Source organism: Lissotriton helveticus, chromosome 1_1 (assembly GCF_964261635.1).
Source record: "Lissotriton helveticus chromosome 1_1, aLisHel1.1, whole genome shotgun sequence".
Classification (NCBI taxonomy): Eukaryota; Metazoa; Chordata; class Amphibia; order Caudata; family Salamandridae; genus Lissotriton; species Lissotriton helveticus.
The window spans coordinates 1,519,352,523-1,519,370,163 of NC_136057.1; positions in this window are offsets into that span (position 1 = coordinate 1,519,352,523).

Below are 17,641 nucleotides of genomic sequence, written 5' to 3' on the forward strand. Positions count from 1 at the left end.
AAAACCACGGACAGAGCTATAGAGAAAAGGACTGAAATGGATACATTTTATAAAAAAAATTAAGCTCCCCAAAGGGCTATGGTAAATGGTCTCTTGAATTACAAAACGGTTTACTAAAATGACTTATCATGGTGCTACGAGGAATTAAAATTTGGTCTCTAAATGTATCTGGCCTCAATAATGTTAATAAAAGGAAGAGGGTAGCAGCGGAACTTCGATATATCGAACCAGATGTTTTATGTCTTCAGGAGACACCTTTGTCATGGAGCAACAGACATTTAGTGGCCGACTTGGGGTATCTCTTAGTGTCTGCTTCACAACAGACTTCGATGACCCAGGGAGTTATGATATTGATTAAATCACAATTTTGTTTAGTTGGCCGAAGCCTTACGGATAAATGGGGTCGCTGGGCTATAACGGAATTGAATATATAGGTGGCTCTTTAATTACATTGTGCTCAATTTATGGCTCCAATTTGGATGAGGCAGAAACTCTGCAGGGTTGGAACCTAGAATTGGCATCATGGGCGACACCTCTTATTATATGTGGTGATATTAATATTAATCTAAATACTCAAGAGATAGTGGCAGGACCGGCAAACTATACCAGGAACTGCTTCTGCTTTTAACACTGTGTGGAGCCCCGACTTAGCAGAACTGCGGTGGAGGAACTTCTGGGGACAGAGCCAACAACTCGCCGCACACGCTCAGCGGGTGCCGCTTCGTGCCGGGAGACTCCCGGGGTGGTGGTGTTGCTGCCGGTCTGGACGCTGTGCTGCGGGCGGCGGAGGGGTGCTGAGAAGGCTGCTTGAGCGCTGCAGGGACTCAGTCATCCAGGAGTCCCTGCGTGACCTGCACCACCTGGTCTGCGTTCGCAGCTCAGCTGTCAGATTTTATCTCCACGGAATCCAGTTGTTGTATAAAATGCTCCACCTCCAAATGTCACCAACACCCTGAATATGTAACACAGGGTGTTCGAGTCATTAGGTGAGGGAAAAATAGGAAGATAGAAGACAGGGAGGGAAAGGAAGGGGTCAGCGGGGAGAGGGAATCCTGAAACGACAAACTATACCTTCATAAGCAACAACAATCACATAAAATGCTACTCTCATGAATTCTTGCTAAAGTAACCCTGAGTACCTGCTAAGGGTAAAAACCAAGACTCTCTGATATCAGCCTCTTCTCCCTCTCTTCTTACGATAACAAAAAATGCCTGTATGAAACACAACAACACAGTTAGAACAACTCTTTGTGTAAGATGAGCAAAACTGTACGTATTCTATACTAAGACGTACCAAAGAATAGTTATAACTGAAAAGAACATCGAAAAACCATATGGCATTCGTCAAGCAAAGTAAACCATTGTTCCTAGATGAAGCATAAAGGATACGGTAGTGTGTAGGAGGCAAGAACCACAACACTCCGCTCCTAATAGTTCTGCTTGAATGACCAGATTACTAACGAAAAGAAAAAGCAACCAAATTCGTGTAGTTGAACTCACAAACACGTTTTGAAGACCTGTCACAATTGTCACAATATATCTTCTTCCAACAAAACGGTAGCGCGTAGTTGCGACCACCACAGCGCTCCGCTTGATACCTCCTCCCTCTTTAATAGGAACTCCACCAACACGGTAGCGCGTAGTTGCTACCACCACAGCGCTCCGCATTATAAAACAGTGAGCCAAAAATCCCCAATCCTTTACTCAGTCGGAAAAGGTTCTCAGGGAAACGCAATCTCCCTCTTTAAGGTAGCACAGCTCAAAGAAACAACAGAGACCATTAGCAGCCCGCTTACGAACTCCGTAAACGTCTGAACAAATGATAGAAATCCGTTCGGCTGCACGGCGGATGGCAACGCACGCCAAACACCAGATACCCCATGAATCCTACCTTGGATTCGGAAGCGACATAGCTCGGCCAAAACCCCGAACAGCAATCCAGGAACACGGCGTGACGAAGACCTCACTCACGCCAGATCGGCAAGGTCCAAATTACCCAGAATAACACGCAACAGGAAGCGCGCCCTGAGTCCTAAAGTACATCCTGCACGTGATGGAAGGGATCATGGGAAATGTAGTTTCTTATGCAATGCAGGCGCAGTTAGGCAGTTCCTGACATCAGCCCCGCCCAATGGTCATCGCGCCCATTAAATCCCGGTGTTTCCTGATCTCATACGGGAACTGCTTCTGCTTTTAACACTGTGTGGAGCCCCGACTTAGCAGAACTGCGGTGGAGGAACTTCTGGGGACAGAGCCCACAACTCGCAGCACCCGCTCCGCGGGTGCCGCTTCGTGCCGGGAGACTCCCGGGGTGGTGTTGTTGCTGCCGGTCTGGACGCTGTGCTGCGGGCGGCGGAGGGGTGCTGAGAAGGCTGCTTGAGCGCTGCAGGGACTCAGTCATCCAGGAGTCCCTGCGTGACCTGCACCACCTGGTCTGCGTTCGCAGCTCAGCCCCGCCCAATGGTCATCGCGCCCCCTACATACTCAACTTAGGCCCCTGCTGCGCGGGCAAAGGGCGGGCCGTCTGTGGCCGTCGAAGGCCGAAGGAGGCCGGGCTGGGCCACCCCCCCCTGTCTTCGTTCCAAGAAAGACATGGGTAAGCGCAAATTACATCGTTCACCTGACCAGGAGAATGCCAACGCTAAATTACGTAGAAAGTCTCCGTCAATAATTTCCTATTTAACCTCTGCTGTGGGTGCTTTATCATCAGAGATTGCTATAGCGGAAAAGGAACTGGGGCTTGACCCACACATTGTCATCTCCCCTGGTGTATCTATCTCTCCTTTGCGAAATTTAGTCCCCTTGGAACCCTCTATACTGGTTAGTAATCCTCAGGTTATGGCCCCAGCTGAGGACATTTCCACAACTACTCAGCCCGGCCCTGAAACTGTAAACAAGGACAAGCCCAATGTTCATAAAAAGGGGCCAAAGACAGCTGCAAAGAAACCGTGCAGAGGGGACAACATGCCAGGAAAAGAGACCTTGACTTGTGACCCCACATTAACCAACCAAATACAGGCTACCATTCGGGACGTGGTGGAGGAGGTTTTTACTAGTCGTCTAGAGAAGGCTCTTTTTGACGTCGCCAAGGACATTATTGACACTTTGAACTCATGCGTGGCGAATCTATTGGCAAAGTGCGACCGTATTAATTCTTTTCTGACCCCGCATAGCCATACCCTAGGCATCTTCCAACCGGCCGTTATTAACCACGACGCCACAATCCCTGGGGGAGGGCAATTGGTGTGTCCAGGGGATACCAACCCAATAGCAGGGAGGGTGATGCTTGTGTCAACTGGAGTACCCACCAGCATTGATCCTACACGTACACAGGAAGAGGTCCCGGCAAGGCCGGAAAAAAGGCAGGCTAACGCCGTTTTTAAACTCCCCCTACCCAAACTACCTGAGAATTGCGGGCCGTCTCAGCATGGGAGTAATATAGCCAATCAACCTTTTATAAACCTTCCTCCCGTGTCAGCTCCGCTATACTGGTCAGAGTCCCTTGCCTGGCTAGAGGGGAGGGGGTGTCTACTGAGGCATTGCTTTCATTAACCAGAGATTGGTGTGATCGTAACTGCTCGGGAGACTCCGAAATCTCCCCCTATATTCTAATGGCTAGACGGGTGGGATGGATTGGTGGGACCCGGAAGACTTTAAGTGGGGACTGCGTAGTGGTGAACTTCAACAACCCCTATGCAGCATCCCGCATGCTGTGGGACGCCTCTGAATTAAACGGGGATCCCGGTGGTATCCGGGCTTTATCCCTAGGATTCTTTTACCCCCCACCTCTGCCTAATAAAACAGCAGTACGGATTTGTAGCCCCGCACAGCTGCCTGGTAACAATGCATGGTCTTCAGGTACCCCTTCCATCAGGGCCCCTCTGTCTACCTGGAGCACCGTCAGAACCACGCTCCAGCCTAATCCACCCAAGACTAACATCAACAACAGTACCATCCCCCTCACTAATAGGTTTATGCCCTTGACACAGCTAGATGAAATTGATTGACTAGCTCAAACTGAATCCTGCATCCAGGCCAAGGCATCAACCACTTCCGACGGGGGGGAGGGCCACATAAGATTAATTAGCTGGAACATCGCAGGGTTACGGGCGAAAAGGGAAGATGAAAACTGGCTAAGGTTTATTCGCACCCACGAGATCATAGCCCTCCACGAAACCTGGGATACGGACTGTAGCCTGTGGGTGGACGGTTTTAGATCCTATTTTAAGCCAGCCCGATCTTCAATAGCAGGGAGAGCCAAAGGGGGGCTGATGTTTCTTATAGCAGTCAAACTCAGGGCCCAGGTTAAAGTCATCGATCCCATTTCCCCCAATTGCCTTATAATTGAGTTTACCCCTGTGAATCAACCGAAGACATTGATAATCAGTTTTTATAACTCTAAGGAATCTGTGTCTTCAAACGAACACCTGCATCATTTGACACAGTTTTTAACTATATATAAAGAGAAGCAAATCACTTTTCTCAACATCATACTCATGGGAGATTTTAATACTCATCTATGCACTTTTAATTGCCGGATAAAAGATCCTAATGGCCCCCCTTACTCTGTATTATCTCATTTTGAACATACAGCTGGGGTTGAGGCTCTGGAGGAACTCCTCCTACAAGCAGACCTCTATGAGCCCGGCTTTTTTGATAATGCCGAACGGGTTGCCACTTTTGAAGCCAGAGGCTGTGAAACTATTATTGACTATATCTTTATATCTCCTGTACTCCTGGGTATTACCCTCAGAAATAATGCGACCCGATCCCCCTTTAGTGACCACAATCCAGTGATCCTAACGCTGGATAAGGGTTTTTGCCATGAGGTCACGATATCCACCCTGTCGGGCCCTAACGCTGTGGCTCCCAGAGACCAAGGGAGGAAACTGAAATGGACCAAAATGGTTCCGGAACATTTTCATGAGAGCTTACACCACAAAGTTGAGGCGAAAATCAGCAAGTGTGCTGATCCTCTTTTAATAGGTAGGGATACTATCGCAGCCTTTGAAACTATTTGCACCCAGGTTGCTATAGACCTCACCATACCCACTAGCTCAATACCAAAGTTGTTAAAAAGGTGGTTTGATCAAAATTGTACAAGGGCCCACCAAAAACTAATTAAATCCTTGAAATCGGCCCCACGGGATAAAATACTTGTAGCTCGTCTCAGAAAAGAATATAAATTAGTTATTCAGACACGAAAAAAAGAGGTTAAAAAGGCAGCCTGGGATGCCTTATTTACTAAAGAGGCCCTTAAAGACAGCTCTAAGTTTTGGTCCGTTATTAACAACCCACTGTTCACGGGGGACGAAAATGGGGCCCTTGATATCATAATACCGGAGGATGAGTGGGTGACTCATTTTGAAGAAATCTACGGCAGCACACAGGGGGTTGTATCCTCCTGTGATCCCCCTCGTACTTCTCTTCAGTCCGCTCTAGTCTTTAACGTCCAGGATGTTAAAAAGGCTATTAAGGACTCCACTAGTAAAAAGGCCCCTGGACCCGATGGGGTCCCTGTAGATTTTTATAAAAGTAACATCGATCTCTGGGCTAATATACTTAATAACGTATTTAACGCCAGCGTGACCCAGGGGTTTCCTAAGTCATGGTCCAAAGCGATCATAATCCCTGTTTTTAAAAAAGGGCAGAGAAGCGACCCAAGGTGTTACAGACCTATTTCATTAATCGACTCTGCTGTTAAAATCCTGGGGAAGGTAATTCTGGATAGGGTTTCGGACTGGGTGACTAAGAGGGGGATCCTGTCTGAATCTCAATATGGGTTCAGAGCTGGTAGGGGCACAATGGACCAGTGCCTGAACCTGTATTTACTGCTTGGCAAGTACACCTTGGCCTCTAGGGGCTCGATGGACCTGGGCTTTATGGATTTATCCACAGCCTTTGATCTGGTTAACAGATCGAGGCTGTGGATTATCCTTTTAGATATGGGGCTAGACCCTTGCCTGGTGCACTTTTTAGCCGGGATTTGTATGCGGCAGTAAGAGTGTCTCATGATGGGAATTGTACTCGCCCTTTTAAATCAGGTAGAGGAGTGCGCCAGGGGTGCACTCCTCTACCTGACCCCTCTGCTTTTCACATTATATATTAATAGTATTGACAAAACCCTAGGGGAAGCAACGCTGGATACTCCGTGTATAGGAGGCTAAGCTATTCCGGTCCTACTATACGCGGACGATGCAGTCTTATTAGCTCGTACCCCCCTAGGTCTGCAAAGACTCCTGAATTCCTTCGGTGACTTCATGAGCTCCTTGGACCTAGTCGTTAATATAGCTAAATCTCATGTTTTAACTATGGGCCCCAATAAAGATAAAGTCAGAACCTTCCATTGTATGGGGTCAGCTGTCGCCAGTGTTAAGGTTTTTACTTATTTGGGGGTCCTGTTTGATGACAGAGGTTCATGGGCCCCCCCAACTCGTAGCTAAAAGAAATAGTGTAAGTAGGTCTGCATCTGCTATCCAAAGCTTTGCGCGGCGCTTGGGTGGCAGGCCCTGTGAGGCGGAATTGAAAATTTACAAAGCTAAATGCATCACAGTAGCAACCTACGGAGCTGCTATATGGGGGTACAAGAATGTAGAGGGGATTCAGTTGGTCGAGAATACATTTTTTCGATCCCTTCTTTCTATCCCCCAATCTTCATCCACTTTCGCCGTACATCAAGAGTTGGGGATGGGATATGTTTCTGACCTGTTAAACCTGGCCCCACTAATCTGTTGGGTTAAAACCTGGTTGAACCCTAAACTCAGTTTGAATCACCTGATCCTAAAAGACTGTTTGATCCTGGATAGAGCTTCCGCAATACCCTGGTTTACCTATATAAAAAACATGTTTGTTAAACTAGGGCGGCCTGAATTGTATTTGAAGCTAGACCAGATCACTAAAGGTGATGTTAGCTGGGTAAAAACTAATTTTTTACTATTAACGGCCCAGGATCGTGAGTCCACGGAGATGAAAATACCTACCGCTAGGGCTCATTTTCTTTTAATTACATCCCCCTCAATAGAACCTTACTTAAGGCTAGTATCCAAGCCGTTTCATCACTGGCTACTGAAACGGTTTCGTTTTAACCTGATCCATTTCATCTTGGGGAATTATCCGGTTTGGACCAAACCTGAGGAGGCCGCTTTTTGTGAGTGTGATCACAGCTCCATTCAAAATACTGCACACTTTATACTGTTTTGTGACTCATACTCCGAGCCCAGAAAAAAGTTTACTCTACCACTTTTAAAAGGTAAAGGGTTTCTCCGGGTCAAACCAGCCAAAATGTGACTACAGCTACTGGACACCCCATGGGTTATTTTTAACATTGCAAGTTTTTTGGTGGCAGCTGCTAGAAAAAAGAAAATAAGAAGCCCTGTACAGATTTTCTCATGATAATGTTTTTATACCTGTTTTTAACAACATTTACATTTTATAGATTTTTTCTTTTTTATGATACTTGTCATTTTTAATCATTTCCAGTCTCCCATTTGTATTGAAATGTAACATGTTTGATGAACTTGATGATTTTAATTAATCGATTAAAGTGATTTTTGACTTGACTTGACTATACCGGGCGTAAACCCCGGGTTTTTAGAGCTCTCTGCAATCTCTTAGCAGACCACGGGCTATTTGATGTATGGGGCAATTTGTATCCTCTGAACCCAGGTTACACTTTTTATTCTTTTCCTCATAAAAAAATGGCCCGATGGGGGGGTGGGAGGGGGCTACAGTTGGGGTTTTTTCTTCTTGCAATTTCATTGCCATACCGAACGGAGCGTTCTAACTCCCAGCACATTGTCATTGCTTTACCGAATGCAACTAACCATATATGTGATTACTGGATACTGCATATCTCTCTACCAGGTTGCTTTATACGCCTACTTTGTATTTCTTACAATGTTTTGTATACTGATGCCCATGAACCCAATAAAACAAATTTGAAATTAAAAAATGGCCCGATTAGATTATTTTTTTATTCCCTCTTCTTTACTAAGTGGAACTAGTATGCAATTATTTCCTAGGATTTCGTCTGATCATGCACCAATCTTAATTGAAATATCGGATTTAAAAACTGAGGGTACAAGGAGAGGCTTCACTTTTGATCGGAAATTATGTCATGATGATCAATTTAAAAGTCATATGTCAAATTGGATAACTGAATTCTTTAATGTTAATCTACACTCTACCAGTATTGATAACGTATTGGAGTCATTTAAGGTCTGCTTCAGAGGTGAAACCCTGAGCTATGGAATTTTTCATCGAAAAAAACTAAAAGTAGAAATGCAAGATATGTACACTGCACTAAGAACCGCAGAGGAGAACCTAGTGAAAGAAATTAAAAAAACAGTAAATCAAGGGAATATCTCGGACTTTGAGGATATAGTTGGGCGATGTCGTGCTAAAATCTCCGGGGTATGGAATACGGAGATGGCATTGAAATATTTGGTATATAAGAGAGAATGTCACGAGTTCAGGGAAGCAACTGGGAGATGCCTCGCGTTAAGATTGCGAATGAAGGAGGCTTCAAGAAGGATAGCAGGATTAGTAGATTCTAATGGGAAATTATGTCAGGAAACAGAGAAAATTATGGCAATTTTTCAGAAATGTTATGCAGAGCTATATACTACACAAAATAGAGCCACAGCAGTAGGTGCAATATTACAGGAGGGTAGCTTCAATCAATTAGACTCTAGTGATAAGGAGTGGTTAGATAGTCCCTTCACTATGGAAGAACTGGAAAATGCTGTAAAAAGTTTAGCAACCGGGAAGGCTGCTGGCCCAGATTTAATACCTGGGGAAGTGTATAAACTTTTTTTGCTCAATTAAAATATGTTATGCTAGAAACTTTTAGAGCAGCGCAGCTTGGTAGAGCACCCAAATCATGGGATGAAGCCACTATTGTGGTATTCAATAAGAAGGGCAACCCTCCCGAGCTACCAGGCTCATACCGTCGGATTTCTTTACTTAACTGTGACAGCAAAATTTACTCTAAAATCCTGGCTAATTGCATTTCAAAAGTTATTACACTATTAGTTTTGATAAATCAACACAGATTTATCCCTAATAGAGGAACAATTACACATATAAATAAAGTTACAACTCTTTTTGATATAGCCCAAGTGGGAAAACGGCAACTAGGATTAATCTTCTTAGACGCTGAAAAAGCGTTTGATCGAGTGGAATGGCGCTTTTTGTGGGATGTTATGTGCCGGGTAGGGTTTGGGAAAAGGTTTATGACCGCTATTAAGGTGTTATATACGTCACCAAATGCCAGAATTGCGATTATGGGGATGAAATCAGAGGTGATCAAAATAACTAGAGGAACGAGGCAGGGATGTCCTTGCTCCCCATTGCTTTTTGCTTTATTTATAAATCCCTTTATAGAAAAATTATCGAAGAGTCTGCTAATCAAACCATTTATTGTACATAACTGTGAGAAGTTGGCCTGGTATATGATGCTCACTAGTTCTAGTGATCACCTTGTACCATGCCAAGCAACCCTTATGGTGCAGGTTGTAAAGTCAACCTTATAGACAAGCTATCCTCGGGGTAGCATGGACTAAGCAGTCTTAGGCTAAAGTCTGTGAAGGCATGTGAAGCCAGCTGTTTTACCATACACAATCCCTTGAATACCAAATGAAAGGACACCACACAGATAAATATTAAAAATATATATAGATTTATTTCTACAAATAACCCTGATACTCTTTATGAGCACAGAAGCAAATGCGTTAAAACAAAACACAGTTTAAATACACAAAAGTTGTACAATTATGGATGAGCCCTAGGGGCCACCTAAACCATATACTAAAATAGTGGTATAAGAACCACTATGGGGAAAGTGAAGAGGCCTAGGGCCTGGGGAATCGCTGGAGCTGTTCGGGACTAGCAGTGAAGAAGTCGGGAAAGGCCCGCGGGACTCGGGTGCAGTGCGGAAAGTGCACGCTTTACCAATGCAATGTCAATGGTGCGTAAAAGTTACAAAGTTAGTTATTAAGGAACCTTCCGAGTGACCTAAAAGGATGAAACTTTAGACACAGACACTAAAGGTGTGTACCAGTGTGGGAACACCGGCGTTGCTGAGTTACCTCACCCACAGGAAGCGGGTGCACAGGGTCGAAGTAGTGTCGGGTTTCGTCACGCAGGTCGATGGTGCTTGAAGCTGAAGATGCTGCAGGCGGCTCGAGGTGAAGAGTTCCGGTGGATCCAAGGGTGGATCTGAAGAGGTGAAGACCTGAAAGCAGAGGGGACAATGTTCAAAGTCACTGGCCAGTGACTACCGTGGAACCAGACTGGAACCAGGCGATGTCGGGTGCAAACAGGCGTCGAGGTGTAGCTTCTCTCTGCAGCCACGTGGACACGAGGGGTCGAGGACGTCCAGGAGTCAATCACGAGCTGTCCCACGCAGGCTTCTCGCTGTTGGCGGTGTCGGCAACTTGATTGGAGCAAACAGGCCTTGGCTAATGCAAGCCACGCAGGAATCAAAAAAGGCTTGTTACTCGGACCAGCAAGGTCAGAGCAGGTGCTCCCTTTTACAGGAGTGAGGGCAAGTTTGGAGCAACCAGACCCGCAGTGTAAGTTGAAGGTTTCGTTGCCAAGATGGCCGCTAGCCACGTGGCAAGTGGACGGGATGGCACGTCGAGTGGCACAGTGCAAAAGGGCCCCACGCAGATCGTGGAAATGCTGGGGGGCTGATCTTCAGTGCAAGGGCTGCTCGAGGTTGGGGCTTCTCAAACCCCAAAGCACAGCATCGAGGGTGCCTCTGATGCTGCGCAGTCAGCGTTTCGGGGGTCTTCCAAGAGGTCCGGTCCCACGTCTCTCGGTGCCTCCACGGGTCCCTTCTTTGCAGGGACTGTGGATCGGGCTGTGAGAAGTCTGGGTGTCTGAGTCTTGTCAGGCTCTGGGTTCAGGCTCCGGCGTGGGGCGGCGGCAAAGCAGACGTTGAGTTGCTGGTTGGTGCCTGTGTTCACAGGGTGATCACTCCTTGGCCACAAGGGAGATTCTCTTCCGTCTTCTGTGCAGCAGAATGTTGAAGTCCAGTCTTCTTCTGTATTTCAAGTTGATTCAGGATGATCTGAAGTCTCAGGACACAGCTCCCACTCTTATTCGAATCTGGGGGGCCGGACCACCTACTAGGTCCCTCCTCTGGGTGGAACCAGGAAGGGGGGTGGTTACACCCCCTTTCCTTTGTCCAGTTTCGCGCCAGGACTGGGGCTGGAAAGCCCCAGCACCGTTTTGAACTGGCCTATGCACAGGGACACCTTGTGTGCCCCAGGCATGTCTGATTCTATTCAGCCCTGTCCTACCCAATACACAAAATCCTGTCTGGGGTGGTGCTAGCACCTCCCCAGGCAGGAAACCCTTTGTCCAAGCTGCCCTCGCTGGAAGGACTCCCAGCAGCAGGAGGTCAGACTTGTGTCTGTGGTGGCAGCATCCATTTTGTGATGCTGAGGCTCTGTTTAACTTTAACCGGGGTTCAGGCTAGGTACATGTCGTGTCCCTCTAGAAGGGTGGAATGCTACCCCCGTCACCAGAACTGGCGAGGGGGTAGTATTCCAATTTGTATGACACCTTACTCGACATGTTTTGATAAAGCCAAACCCAAAATAGCATTTAACCGCGAGGTTCATAATGCACTTAAGAGTATATGGTATGGCAGTATCATGAAACAGCTAAAGGACATGGTTCCGAAAGCTGCAGACAGGCTCAGCTCATGCCAGAGTACCATCTCACATATTTCCAAGCACTCTGCCTCCAGGATTGGTGAGGCCTTCCATAGGAGTGGCTGATAGGAACATATGTGTCTCCGCGTGATGAGCCAAACAGCCTGCCACACTCCCTGATTGCCGTCGCTCATATCGTGAGTGGAACGGAGACCGAGGCCTCCGCATGATGAGCCAAACAGCCTGCCACACTGCCTGATTGCCGTCCCTCATATCGTGAGTGGAACGGTGACCGAGGCCTCCGCATGATGAGCCACACAGCCTGCCACACTGCCTGATCGAGTCCGGGCGGGAGATGGGACCGGAGCGGAGCCCAATGATAGCGCGCTGTAGGCGTCACGACCGCTGAGGAGCAGCGCGGAGGCCCCCTTCTCGCAGCGGAAGACTCAACACGAGGAGGTGAGGTGAGGTGAGGCGAGGCGCGGCGCCCCCCCCCCCCTTTTTCACGGTGGGACCGACCCTTCTGCTCATTGCTACAACCGGGGATCACAGAGCTGGCGACGCCTGGCCCTAAGATGGCCGCCGCCCAGGACACTCTTTAACTGTCCTTGCACATTGGAGGTCACAACAAGGAGGGTTAAGGTCATATTCACAATTCCCACACCAACACTGCATGGTGGGACGGATTCTTCCACCCCCCCACTACAGATCCTTTCTGCTCACTGCCACAGCCGGGGATCACATAGAGCTGGCAACGCCTGGACCTAAGATGGCCGCCGCCCAGGACATATAGCTTCTGAGAGGAAGACTTTTGAGGTTCCTTCCACCTCACTGATTCTTATAGCGAGCTTGGGCAAGGCCCCCCCTTCCTGTCGACATGATGGGCCCCTCAGGCCTAATTCATCATTGTACTGAGCTGCAATCTGCCGACTAATGATGCCTGACCCTAAGATGTCCGCCACTCTGGACAGAAAGTGTCACATTGCCCCCCATCATTGCCAGATCGCGTTGCGGGCCGAGGAAAGGCCCCCCCCCCATCTGCTGCTCATGATTGGCTTCTCTGGCCTACAAATTCTACAACAGCATGAAGCTAGGCTTGGACAGATTGACTGGAACACTGAATATTATTCTCCTTTGTAATAATCATTTTCCATCTTCCTACTTCCTATCCTCTATTTCCTTCTATATCTTTCTTATATATATTCACTACCTACCCATTTTCTATGCTACTTTTAATACCACCCACTTCTTGACAGATTTATTTAAACACCCTTTAAGGCATTTCCTCTCACTCTGACTCTTAACCTTTATCTTTCTGTTGTTATCCTCTGAGGCGGAAGCCGGAAGACTGTATTTACATCTGTTTTTAAAAACTGCACCATTTTCACTTGTGCTAGAATTGAGGCGGAAGCCGGAGGACTGTATTTTCATCTGTTTTTAAAAACTGCACCAATTTCACCTGTGTTAGATCTGAGGCGGAAGCCGGAGGACTGTATTTTCATCTGTTTTTAAAAACTGCACCATTTTCACTTGTGTTAGAATTTTAAAGACCTTAGAACTCACCTGCTTGGAAGCGCTGACCTGAACGCGCCCTCACAAACCCCCCGACCACCCCTGACACAGCGACCCCAGCGCTGAATCAGGAAACGCCCAAGGCGGTAGCCACGCCCACTGCGAGGCCACGCCCACCCCCAGAGACTACAAATGTGCCGGCCATACCAGCGCAGCGGACGAGCGCAGCGGGAGCGCCGTTTGCGTGCCGAAGGCGCGCCTAAGGCAAGCCCGTCTGCGCCCGTCTGCGCACGACCGGGCCTAGGGCCACTACCCCTGCCGGATACAGCTGCCCCTAAGGTAAGATACTCACGTCGGGAGTTACTAAGTCTCAGACCCCCCACCCCCTCTTGTAAATACACTCACGACCTAAATGGACCCTTCATCCGCTGTACCCTCTGCAAGCCAGTACAACGCAAATTACTTATAAAACCTCACAAGCCTGCTGCCCTGATACTGGCCTCACTTAACTGCCGTTCGCTCCCCAAACATGCGACGCAGATCAACCACCTCATTGAAGACCAAAAGATTGATATCCTCTACCTCACGGAAACATGGCTCGCCCCACACTCTGAGGCAGACATGGTGCTAGCAACCCCTCCAGGCTTCCTCATTCAGTCCCTACCCCGCCCCCTAGGCCGAGGTGGCGGTGTCGCCATCATCCACCGGGACCACCTTCTTTGCAAATCTGAGGATGCACAGATCCCTGACTCTGAAAGCCTGCAATTCACAATCAAACTAGACTCGACCAACACTCTGACAGGAGTCCTTGTCTACCGCCCTCCCGGGCATCCAGGCCCTTTCGCGAGCGCTCTCCTGGACACTGTAGCAACCCTGGCCCACTCCATATCGAATTTCCTGATAATAGGAGATCTTAACATCCATCTCGAAGACCCTACCGACCAGACAGCAGCTGACCTGATCGCTGATCTGGCAGCTCTTGACATCCACCTCCTTAATTCCGGACCCACTCATACCAAGGGTCACCTGCTGGACCCAGTGTTCACCAACACTCCATCGATGCAAGTGAAGGATTCCTCCCCCTTACCCTGGACAGACCATTTCCTAATTTCCTTCCTACTGCCAGGTTTCTTCAGGAAACCTCAAAAACCGCCCACCTACATCAGGGACAGGACCTGGTCCAGACTTCCTACCGAAGAGTGGGCCAGCATTCTTAAAAACACCAGCCCGGCACGCGCAGACGATCCGGCTGTCGCTGACAGCAATTTCAGAGAGTGGATCACCACCTCCCTGGACTCCGTACTCCCACTAAGAACTAGGGAGGATAAAAACGGAAAACCTGGGTCCGCCCCGTGGTATACCACTGACCTCCGACTCCTCCGTAAAAACTGCAAAAGAGCCGAACGGCTTTGGAGGAAAGACTGGCAGCACTCCAGCAAGGATGCATACCACAATACAGTCAGACTCTACAAAGATGCCATCAGGCACGCCAAAGCCTCCCACTATGACACGCGGATTACAGAATCTTCTAATTCAGCCAGGGAATCCTTCATAATCGTAAAGGAGCTGCTCAAAGTACCCCATTCACCGTCCTCCAGTGTCCCATCGGTGGACCGAAGTAATGACCTAGCCACGTACTTCAACGATAAAATCGCCCATATACTAGTTTCCCTCCCCCCTCCGGGCCCACCAGCCACTTGGACAATCCGACACCCCCCAGTCAAACCGAAAGTCATCCTCGTCCTCAACTTGAGACATTCAGGCCAGTAACATGTCTGGAAGTCGAGCGAACCATGACCAAAATGAGAAGTGGTTCACCACTTGATGCGGCTCCCATCAGATTCCTCAAAACCGTTGCCCCTGTCATCGTTCCCACGGTCACGGAGCTCATTAATAGCTCACTTACCCAGGGATCTGTCCCTGCCAGCTGGAAGAGCGCGGTGGTAAAAGCACTCCTTAAAAAACCTCAGCTCGATCCAGCAGACATGGGAAACTATCGACCAATTTCTCTACTACCGGCAATCAGCAAGCTAGCTGAGAAACTGGTCAACAGACAATTGTCCCAGTTCTTTGAAACAAACAACATCTTACGGGAATCCCAAACTGGTTTCCGCCCGGGCCATGGCACAGATACTGCCCTCCTCGCCGTCATCGAGGAGGCAAGGCGCATACTGGATTCAGGAGGGTCAGTGGCAGTGATCCTCCTGGATCTCAGCGCAGCCTTCGACACAGTCAACCACCGTGTCCTCCTCCATCGGCTCGCGGCAGCAGGGATCACCGGGACGGCACTTAGTTGGACAGAATCCTTCCTCACCGGACGCACGTTCCAGGTATGGGACGGCATCTACCACTCAGCCACCCTCCCCCTCACAAGCGGGGTCCCTCAGGGATCTTCCCTGAGCCCGACGCTGTTTAACGCATATATGGCTCCCCTGGAAGACGTGGTGACACCATTTAACATAAAAATGGTAAGCTACGCTGATGACACTCAACTGGTCGTCTCTCTATCCCAACTAGCCGACCACCCAGAGAAACTGGCGAACTGCCTTACCCAAATACACAGCTGGATGAGTGATTCATCACTAAAATTGAATGGGTCTAAGACCGAAGTGATGCTCCTGGGAAAACAATGGGCAACCATCCCCCCAACAGTCTGGCCCGACGTATTCGGAGAAATCCCCTCCCCGAAGCGTGAAATCAAAACCCTTGGAGTATGGCTCGAACCGGAGCTCACCATGAAGACGCAAGCGGCCAAAACTGCTGGCACCTGTTTTGGGCTCATGCGCACCACCCGTAAGATCCTCCCATTACTACCTCCTCCCTCTAGGAAACTTCTCATCCAGGGGCTAGTTTTGTCCCGTCTTGACTACAGCAATATGGTCTACCTGGGCGCTCCAGAGGCCACCTTGACTAGACTACAGCGGACACAGAACGCTGCGGCCCGTCTGCTCACGAACCTTCTTTCGAGAGTGTCAGCAAAACCAGCCCTCAAGGCCTTGCACTGGCTCCCTGTTCGCCAAAGGGTGGAATTCAAAGCCATGTGTACAACACACAAACTTATCAACGGATCTGGCCCTACTATCCTCAGCAGCCTGGTCACCCCCTACAAAGCATCCATATCCCTCCGTTCAGACAGTGAGCACCTGGCCAACGTCCCCAAATTCAAAAGGACCCGCACCGGAGGCCGACGATTCTCGGTGCAAGCGGCCGTGAGATGGAATTCCCTCCCACGCACCCTCAGACTGGAAGCCAGCTACCTGACCTTTCGCAAAAAACTGAAAACGCACCTATTCCCGAAATAACTGTTCCTCCTCCCTCCCTCTCCTTAAAGGATAAACAATCTCCTTACAGCGCGGGGATGCCCTTGGGTCACCAGGCGCTATACAAATCGCTAAAATAAAAAAATAAAAATAAAAAAAAATGTGTCCATTTTAGGTTAGGTATAGGCATACTACACCTAAGTAAGGGGTGGTTACACCGACTTACCCCAGCTGAGTGATCAGCCAGTTGTGTCAAAATATGGAGGCCAGGCCAGGGGTGGCATAATACATGCTGCAGCCCCTGGTAGGCCTTGGAAGCACCTATGCCCTGGGTACCTGGGTACACTGTTACAGGGGCCAATAAGGTGAGCCAATTCCAATTGTGTATGTACCTAAGGTACATGGAGTCCATTTTAAGGAGAGAGCAATTAGCCTGGGGCCCTGAATAGCAGGATCCCAGGCCAACTATGTCAAAAACCAGCTAAACACCAGGCAAAAGGTTTGGGGGTAACCATAGTCAGATATCCACCTTCCTACATAACCCCCCCCAAACGAAAGGAGATAAGGCTATCCTTGACCAGGTAAGCCTATATTGCCTAAGTGGCCATATAAGGAAGTACCAGCTCTGGCTTGGTTACCCCCTGTCTCATGGTCCACTAAGCAATCCCTCACCCTAAGGGTATCTGAGGGTCTCCACCATAGGGAATCTCTACCTGTGGTGTGTCTTTGCAAAGTTAAAGGCTGGTGTTGGGATGGAGTACCGAAGTGAGATTCCTCTGTAGGGCTCAGCTTCCTCCAATCACTCTCCACCATGTGTGCCTTTCTTTCTTTGACTGAGTTGCACTGTGCTCTCAGGGTCAACCTCTGGCTACCTAAAGCTGGAGGCTGGGTCCCTCTTGTTGGTTTACTGGAGGGACAGGTCAGGTTTGGGGCCTTGGGGTCCCAGGTTTGGCTGTGCCCAACAGAATCCATCTGTGGGAGGTCCCTAACTACTTTTAAGGGGGCTCCCTCAGGAGTTTTTAAAGTTTTCACCTCACTAGGGCTACTAGTTTCGGTGCCCCTAATCTGTTGATGGGGGTGCTTTATTTGACAGGTTGGCCCTTTGGGGCTCACTGTCCTTCTTGTCCTCTGCAGCCCTGGGCTGACTAAGGCAAGGTAGAGAGGGGTGTTAAACAAATGGTTCAGGCAGATCAGGTCGATTATCCC